This window comes from Rhagoletis zephyria, unplaced genomic scaffold (genome assembly GCF_001687245.7).
Source record: "Rhagoletis zephyria isolate East Lansing unplaced genomic scaffold, Rhagoletis_zephyria_1.1 Rzeph_scaffold_03829, whole genome shotgun sequence".
In the NCBI taxonomy this organism is placed as follows: domain Eukaryota; kingdom Metazoa; phylum Arthropoda; class Insecta; order Diptera; family Tephritidae; genus Rhagoletis; species Rhagoletis zephyria.
Window position 1 is genome coordinate 29,594 of NW_016160912.1, and position 10,371 is coordinate 39,964.

Below are 10,371 nucleotides of genomic sequence, written 5' to 3' on the forward strand. Positions count from 1 at the left end.
TCGTCCATTTTTAAGGTTTGTTCCTAAGCCAAACATTTATAATTAATTTTTTACATTTTACAGTTCCTGCCTTTAACACCCCAAATGTAAGAATTTCATTATTTTCATTTCTTAACTGTGATAAATCGTTTGTTCGTCGTTTTCTCATCTCTAAAATCGAGCAAAAGCCGTTAATAAATTCATCATTTTTACTTTACGTTAGACATTACGTAAACGTTTAAACAATAATTGGAATCAGAGCCGATGAGCTAAAAAAAAGAAGTAGGCGTGGACCGCCTTCTTTTCCTGATTTTAACGGCATATTTTTTTTGTGCAAATTATCAGGGGTGGCGCTAAGGGGGCTAAACGAGAAATTTTCAACATTTTTAAAAGTTTATATTTCGAAAACTATTGAACCGATTTTAAACTAGGGACACAGTTGGAAAAGTGATTGAAGGACCTTTCATTCGATATATTTTAATGTATATAATGTATACATATTTTGAGAAAAAGTACAAAAACCTAATTATGGAAATTTTTTTTATAAAAATGTATGTTTTTCGTAAAAAAATACGTTATTAACTATGTTAACATATATGATTATCAGAAGGAACATAAAAATATCTTTAATTGGATGTATGACTTGTAACAAAAAATTCTTCTGCACATTATATTTGTTTAAATATATATTAAAATATCGTTTTATATGAAAAAGAAAAAGCGGCGCAGGCAACAATTCGGAATAAAAAATTCCGCGATGTTTTATTCCAAATTTTCATTAGCTGTATAGTAAACTATCGTTTTATATAAAAACTTAAAAAAACGCCGCAGGTATATATTTAAGTATGGTTTTATATAAAAAAAAAAGAAAAAAGCGCTACCTGCCTTGCCTCTTTGCAACATCAACAAAAAAATCTACTCATGCCTAGAATGTCAAGATTTGTAAAAAAAAAAGAGACAGAAGTACAGAGGCGGAAACGAAAGAGGAGAACCAGTCCGAGTCAGGTGGAGTCGACCCTCCCCTTCTTCGTGTACTCCACACGAAGCCTTGGGCGCTGCTATGACTCCCTTTTTTCAGCAGCGCCCCTTTTGCTGACCATGGTTCGTCAGTCAGTCAGTCAGTCTCAGTCAAGTCAGTTATGTCATCTTGCCTATACCCCACGTCCCCTTTGTTGCTCAAGCACAACACCCACACCAAACTAATCCCCGATTAGCACTCCATTATCACCCTATATGCCCTTCACCTATAAACAACTTTAATACACATATGCATAGTATTGTTCTTTTTCTTTTATTCTTACTTTCTACCTCAAAAATTACAATAGTACTGTCTCCATGTAGCGAAAATTACTTCATCAACGATTCCAACTCATACATCGTAGCGCAAAAAAACCTAATGAATTCAGGGCTGAACTAAATCCTGATGAAATTCAATTTATTCGTACATGTCTAGCTATATATATATGAAGCAAATCCGAAAAGGAAAAAGTATGATCTGGCAATAATTCACGTTAAAAAAAGAAAGAAAATATATATATTATATATAAATTGGCGCGACCACTCGATGAAGGGTATCTCTATTCGGATCAGCTGAAAAAAATTCAGAAAAATATTCAATCTCTAGTTCCCTGCAAGGGTTAACACGAAATATTCATATAGGCAGAGAACATTCAACAACGAGAAGGGGCAAACGACTCAGTGGAAATCATTGTGGAATGGAAAACTGAAACGTTTCTAGTATGGAATTTTAACAGCCATTTGGAACGCAATTATTCTGTTAAATTCCGAGGTAGAAACAAAGAAATAAATGTTTAGCAACAGATATGTGTTTTGCCAGCAACATCTGGCAACGTGTATGTTAAAAGAAGTTGCATGCTTATAAAAAACCAAAAACCTGCCAAATCTTCGTTTTAAAATGGGTTTTTTTATGTTTAAATCTTTTTTATATGACTATATTATAAATGACTTAAATTAGAAATAAATGTAATGCCTTGTACAAAGTTGATATTCTGGTGATTTCTTGTTTGTTTTATGCTACATGTGCGTTACCTTAATTCACAAAGGCCCTAATCAGAAATTTTTATTATTTAAAAGAGAAGTCAAAAACATTATAAAAAGAAAATCAAAAACTGCAAACAGGTACCTATGTACGTTTTTTAAAAAAGTGGCGTACCTAACTCCGTTGTTTTTGGTACTAACACGTTCAAATTGTTTTACTATACATATCTTACCAAAATCTGTGGAGAAAAAACACAGTTTCGAAAAAAAATGTGGATTAGGGCCTTTGTGAATAAGGGTATCGACCCTGCAAACTAAAGTTCCCGAAATCTTAACGAAATCTTTAGCAGTATCTCATTTCTGTAATGATGTTTTTACGAGTCTTCAAAGAAATGTATATAAAGTGGTTGACACGAACTCGTAAAGAAATTTCTGTACGAAAAATAGAGACAATTTTGAAAAAATTTTACAAGAAATTCTTCACATAGCATCATTATTTTCATTCTTTTACCGATTTTTTGCCGAAATTTCACAAAAAATCGAAAGTGCACAGTTTATTTCATTTTAGAAAATTCGGCAAAAAATCGGATGATATCTTTACGAATTTTTTTAAATTGCTCTACAATTCAGAATACTCTAAAAAAATTGTTTGCACTGGGTATGTATGTATACATACATACTTCTATTAAATTTTTTTAAAATTCTCGATTCACGTTCTATGCAAAAACAGTCTTTTATTTTTACATAAAATATGTATAGAATCTTTGTACATAAAAATTAAATTAAATTGCATCAAAAGCTTTTCATTTTTAAACAATTTTTTAGCAACGATTTCTGACTATTGTTACGATTATCCTTGAACCCTCGTCCGGATTTCCCAAATCTCCGGTTCGTATCGCTGGATTGTTAAATAAAGGCTAACGATGACCAAATGGTAGTACAATTAACTTTATTGTACAACAAACAATTTTACAATACTTGCTAATACAGTAAAAACACTACAATACTTGTTAAAGCAATTACAACGCTTTACCGAACTTGTTACACACAATTAAACTTATAGCTTGCTTATTCGCAACTCGCTTCTCTGCTCACTTTACTTGTAGCTTGNGTTCATCCAACTTGACGTTTCTCTTTGTGGAACATTCTACGTCATTCCTCGAACATTCTGCCTATTTCTCGTTGTTCGCTTTGTGTTGCCGCAGTATTCGCCACACTATACATATGTATATATGTACCTAATGGAAATTTGTGTAGGTATTTTTAAAAGCAAATGTAAAAATAAATATTTTATAAAAAACAGACACACATATATTTACATAAAAAACAAAAAAATTACTCCACCGACTGGGATTCGATCACTATCAACAAAACCAACTACCGCATGCGAAAAGTAATCGCGTCACCTCTAGCATACACGCCACGGGACACATTGTAAATCGCTGTCTTAATCGACAGTTTGTACAAGCGTTCTACAAACATCAAAACGAAATACCTCTGTACATACATAAAAATACTACAACGAAATGCATGAACCAAAAATACAAGATCACGTAAGAACGCGACGTTGTATTTGTAACTGGTTTTGAGAAAAAAGTTTGCGAAAGCGGGTTCGTCAGCTGAGCGTTTGTTTACATCACAAGCACCACTATTTTACACTTTTATTTAAGTAAAGAAGAGTTAATTCAACATGACAACACATTTTCAAGCATTTTATTGCATCATTTTAACTAAATTGTGCGCTTAAAGTGGCTGACAATAATTTTGGCTAATTTTGGTTTTCGTTGTTTTCTTTGCTTTGTTTACTTTTCGCTCGTTTTCCAGTGAAACAAGATGGCGTAGAACCCGTTAAAAAATCGACTTTTTTCAATCTCTTGTTCTTACGTGATCTTGTGTCTTTCGTTCATGAACGAAATGCATACAGACCAGGGATGAAAAATGGAAATTTCAGATTGTACCTAATATCATAAAATATATGTACCTAAATGAGACAGATTGTACCTAAAAAAAGTTACATCATTCATTTGTAGTTTTTTTATAAATTTTATTTAAAACATGAATACAAAAGATGGATGTACTTTAAACATGATTATGTTTTTTTTTTTCAACTGAGCCTATATCTATAGACTATAGTCTAATGGGAATCGGAGAAGCGTTGTTTTTATCTAACTTTGACTACTGAAAAATATTGGTGAAAAAGACAAAAAACACGCTTTGCGAAGCATACTTCTTTATCCAGCAACAACACGAAAAGTCTGCTAATTTATCCGATTCCCTTTAATATGTGCAACAAGTCTAGAGAAAATAATCAAATTGCCGTAAGTAAAGTAACGAAAATAATTTAAATATATTTTCAGAAATCAAAAAGCTAATATGGGTCAATAATAATAATTGTACCTAAAATCTACTGACTGTACCTAATGTACCTTTAAGTCATCAAACGTCGGAAAAAGGTACAATTGTACCTACTTTTTCATCCCTGATACAGACACCACGTTTACTTTTCCCCGAACTCCCGCTTCTAACGAACAAGGAATTCATTCATAAGCAAAAACTTGCATTCATAAGCTCACGCGCACCCTGCACACTTGCCCCGCTACAAGCATCAGCCGTCCACAAGTTGATTTTCGGCGCGGCGATGACAAAATCTAAAAATCTAAAATTCTATCAACCACCGCGCCGATTGGAAAAGTGGCAACAGTGTTCAAAATCCCCCTTCCCCTTGCACACTTCTGTGATCAAGATAAAATATTTTTTCCGTTGGTTATCGAAATCATGCATCTGTGCCGACAAGTGCGCAAAATTACTTCGCTTTCGTTTCCCCCGTCTTGTCAACGAATCTTCTTCTTCTTCAATAACTTCGCAAGCCACAGAAAAAGCAAAAATCCAATTTGGTTCAAGTTCAACCACCAAATTATTTATTTCATTTTTTATAAATACATAAAAAACCACAGCATCGGTTCGGTGTTGAACTGTGATCGTATCGGCAAAGCATCATCATAATTGCTTCGCCTATACCAACTATGCCACAGCACATCTTCAATGTCGCGCATCTTACAAGCTACATGTATGATTCAAATTGCCAGTATGAATTCAAAAATTTTTACTTTTTCGTTGACATATCTACATCTATGTACAAAAGAATATATGTGCGTACATGTGGTTTTTGCTTGTACGAATAAGCAAAAATTACCTGAAAAACCTATCAAGATTTTATCCAAAATAAAAAACTTATTTTTATTAATATGTTTTATTAATATGTAGGTATGCTTTTATTCACTCATATATCACACACATATAAGGAATACATTTCTTGTAAATGATATTAAAGCGACTTAAAAAATAAATCTTATAAAAATATGCCTGAATCGATAAAAAGAAAAAATCCTGAAATGAAATAAATATATATTTTAATAAAATAAACAACAATAAAATTAATAACATTAAAAAAATCTACGAATGGAACAAGAATTACGAATTTGCCTGGCTTTCGCCTTAAGACAAATTCTCACACGATCAGATTAATTATTATTGACGATCATTTTGGTTTACCATCAAATTTTCACCAGTTTTTCAAAACACGATCAATCCACCTAAGTACATAATTGAATCGTATGTCAACGGTTTTGAAAAACTTGGATCCTGTCCATAGTTACATGCATCTACAATACAAATACCTACATGCTATTAATAATAATACTATATTAATGCTAGGTAATCAATAACACTATAAAAATAGTCGTGCGATTATTAATTGTTTTAAGATAACACTAATTAAAACTCATGCAAATTCTAATATTCTTGAAACCAATAAAAACTATTAATACCATACATTTTTACCAATTTTACCGTTTTTTAACTAACATGCATTTTTACTATATACTCGTATTAATGAACGATACCAACTACAGAACAAATCGAACTCATGCTTGTTTTTGGGCTTTATGTTTTTTAAATTTTTTTTTATTTTTTATTTATTTTTTTTTNAAAACACGCTTTGCGAAGCATACTTCTTTATCCAGCAACAACACGAAAAGTCTGCTAATTTATCCGATTCCCTTTAATATGTGCAACAAGTCTAGAGAAAATAATCAAATTGCCGTAAGTAAAGTAACGAAAATAATTTAAATATATTTTCAGAAATCAAAAAGCTAATATGGGTCAATAATAATAATTGTACCTAAAATCTACTGACTGTACCTAATGTACCTTTAAGTCATCAAACGTCGGAAAAAGGTACAATTGTACCTACTTTTTCATCCCTGATACAGACACCACGTTTACTTTTCCCCGAACTCCCGCTTCTAACGAACAAGGAATTCATTCATAAGCAAAAACTTGCATTCATAAGCTCACGCGCACCCTGCACACTTGCCCCGCTACAAGCATCAGCCGTCCACAAGTTGATTTTCGGCGCGGCGATGACAAAATCTAAAAATCTAAAATTCTGTCAACCACCGCGCCGATTGGAAAAGTGGCAACAGTGTTCAAAATCCCCCTTCCCCTTGCACACTTCTGTGATCAAGAAAAAATATTTTTCCGTTGGTTATTGAAATCATGCATCTGTGCCGACAAGTGCGCAAAATTACTTCGCTTTCGTTTCCCCCGTCTTGTCAACGAATCTTCTTCTTCTTCAATAACTTCGCAAGCCACAGAAAAAGCAAAAATCCAATTTGGTTCAAGTTCAACCACCAAATTATTTATTTCATTTTNTAAAATATTTTTTCCGTTGGTTATCGAAATCATGCATCTGTGCCGACAAGTGCGCAAAATTACTTCGCTTTCGTTTCCCCCGTCTTGTCAACGAATCTTCTTCTTCTTCAATAACTTCGCAAGCCACAGAAAAAGCAACTAATTTGATTCAACCAACAATTTATTTATTTAATTTTTTTTTATAAATAAACTACAGCATCGGTTCGGTGTTGAACTGTGACCGTATCGGTAAAGCATCATCTTGAATGTATCGCATCTTACAAGCTACATGTTTGATTCAAATTGACAGTATGAGTTCAAAAATGTTTACTTTTTCGTTGACATATCTACATCTATGTACAAAAGAATATATGTGCGTACTTTGATTTTTGCTTGTAAAAATAAGCAAAAATAACCTGAAAAACCTACCAAAACCTATCAAAAGTTTTATCCAAATTAAATAACTAATTTTTATTAATATGTTTTATTGATATGTAGATATGCTTTTATTCATTCATATATCACATATATATAAGGAATGCATTTCTTGTAAATGATATTAAAGCGGTTTAAATATTTAAAAAATAAATCTTAAATAAAAATATGCTTGAAACGATAAAAAGAAAAAATCAAATTACTAACCGATTTTTAAAAAATTGGTATCGTTGTTAACACAATCAAATCTTCTTTCTTCTGATATGCATATTTGTATACTTCGTATATAAAAATTAAAAAAAAAAACATTTAAAAGGAAAAAATACCTTTTTTATAAAAAAAATTAATTAACAAAGAAATTACCAACCGATTTTGAAGAATTTCATATCGTTGTAAAGGCGATTGAACCCCCTTTCTTCTGGTGTGCATATTTGTATACTTCGTGTACAAAAATTTGAGAAAAAACACTTGAAAGCAAAAAATACCTTTTTTTATAAAGAAAAATATTTTAAACAAAAAAATTAGTAACCGATTTTTAAAAAATTGGTATCGTTGTAAAGGCTACCAGAAAACTTAGACTTTCTTAAACCCAAATATTTCGTTTTATATACACAAGAAAAAAAATAATTAAAATAATTTTTTCCCTCTATACAAACTCCTGCCCCCTAGGTGAAAGGCTGGCTACGCCCTTTTATACAAAACGATTAAAGTATTTAAACCGTAGGTGCATCATACGGTCGGTTTGTTCTTTTAGAGCGCATACATGGTTCCATAAAAATGATTCCAGTATCTTCATTTACTTATATTGTAACCAGGGTACGAAAATAAACTGTACAAAACAATTCCCATTTGCTCATCGATCATCATATCATTTGTGGTTTTGTACAGTTTTGTACATAGTCAGAAACAAATTGTAAGATTCACTGTCATTTTCCCCAACGAGAAACGTTTGCATTTCGTTTGTGACAATTGTACCATATGGTACGTTTTATATGTATGCAAACGTTTCAATTACGTGAAAAATATTTTTTTTCTGTAAATTTTCATATCCAATTCGATTAAAAAACATTTTTATTTTTTTATTTCATTGCAGCCATTCGTTTTGTATTTAGTTATTGCATATATGTACATACATACATACATATATTTTTTGCTGCACGATTCATTTCGTTTGTTGTTTCGTCTGTAACTACTAAACTACTGTAGTGTACTATCGCCAAAGTGAACTCAGCCGTTTTGTTTTAGTATTGTACCGAACTGTTAAAGTAATAAACGAAAAGAAATAGTAACGTACAATATAGTTTATTTTCGTACACTGATTGTAACTATCAATATCTTATAAGGAGAAGTGTAATTTTTTTATCTAAAACTAATAAAGTTAGAAGGACGAAATTCGAGGATGTGGTAGTTAACATATTAGTCCTTGACATATATTTTTTCAAAAATAAATATTGGAAATTTCCAAGGATATTCAAGGATAAAGTTTTAAAAGGACATTGTCAATAACTATTCGTCCTGGTGCACCCAAACACAAATTTTTTTCTATTCTACAGAATTTTCCCTTTTAATTGATACCCATATTGTTATTCTACAATGCACCTGCAGAATAATTTTTTTAATTCAATCATATGCTTGTTTTTAGGCTTTATGTATTTTTTTTTTATTTTTTTTTATATTTACAATACTAATTACAAATGATAACTAATATGAATTACTAACATTATACTAATTAACAATACTAAAGCCCTGTATGCAGCTCTCAAGAAAACGGTCAAGAAAAAATTGCCATTATTTCGCGTGTGTGTCCAAGGAATTTTGACATTTTTGATACCTCACAGCCTGTTGCCTCACTCTTTCCTCAAGGAATAATGGAACGGGCATATATTTCTGTTGCAAACCTGGGTTGCCTTGTGCTCTTTTTTCACAAAAAACTTTAGAAAACCGTAGTAGAAAGCGTAGTAAATTTCTTAAGAACTGCGTACTGCCTTAAGGAAATTTGACTCAAGAAAATTTCTTAGCCATTTCTTGTACGTCATTTTATATGGAGTTTTTGCTTTTCTTGAGATCTTCATACAGGGCTTAACAACAGAAAAATACGGCATGCACCCGCAATCATTCGCAACATCTTACACACCACACGCGACATACTTAACAGAGAATATAAACAAAAAATGTTAAAAACCTCTAATGAACATGTTAAACGGACTGGAGAAATTCCATAGTGGATCCATTTCAGACGACAATATTTCCACTCAAAAAATATGCACCTTCTCGTTCTTAAATGTTCTCTGGTAGCAAGCTTTCCCTATGCATACATTTGTTTGTAGAAGTTTTTAATTCGTTTGTAGAGCCTTTGGAAATTCACAAAGTAGAATTTTGGAAATTTAAAAATTTATATAAACAACTTTCTGCTTAGAAATAGAAAACTTGTTACTTCACATCTATGAGCGCCTGGTATTGGGAAATGACAATATCAATTTGACAGTAAAAACTGGTCATATAGACAGGTCCCGGGAAAATGGACACATTTTTTGTTATTTAAAAAATTTACATAATATGTATGTACATAAGTCATCATAATCAATCATAAATTTTTTGCAAACATTGAAGCGTCCGGCGAGAAATGTAAAACAATATTTTAAGTATATATTGAAATAAAAAGAAAATGTATGTCTTTTCTTAACATTATGTTAAATGCTAATGGCCTTATTCATAAAAAATAAAGTAGCTTTATAAAAGCTTTATAAATTGAAAAATGTATGAAAACGTCAATTTATACAGCTCTTTAAACCTACTTTATTTTTTATGAATAAGGCCATAACAATTTAAAAGATAAAACTTCATAAGCAGGGAACGGATTTTATGGAAATTGCCTTTTTTTCTGCTAAAGAGATAGAGTATATTCGATTAAGAATGTCCACGATTTAGCTTTCCATGATTCCATATATACACATTTGATGTTGGCTTTTTTTGCCTTTTTTAAGATATTTGCCTTTTTTAAGATATTTGCCTTTTTTGCCTTTTCTACCTTTGGAAAAGTGATTATAGCATTACCATTTTTTTTTTAAGATTAAAAAAATATATTCAACAATTTTTATTGAGCTCGAGGCCGTTTTTTAGTGAAAATTTATTGTGGAAAAGCGGAAAAACGGCCTCTAGCTCAATAAAAATTGTTGAATTTAATTGTTATAAGGCCAAAAAATAACAAAAAACGATCAAAAAAATATACACATGCCCATGCGGCTTATAGAAGCGCAGGGACCTCTT

At 31.5% G+C, this 10,371-nt stretch overlaps 1 long non-coding RNA gene across 1 annotated transcript; it reads right to left on the reverse strand.

The window, feature by feature from the left end:
* Window positions 1-4,858: 4,858 nt before the first annotated feature.
* Window positions 4,859-5,957, reverse strand: LOC108369761 (uncharacterized). The gene is made up of 2 exons (XR_001848555.1): window positions 5,530-5,957; window positions 4,859-5,364 (listed from the first exon to the last, which is right to left on the reverse strand). It is a non-coding gene; the product is annotated as an uncharacterized LOC108369761 (long non-coding RNA).
* Window positions 5,958-10,371: the final 4,414 nt, after the last annotated feature.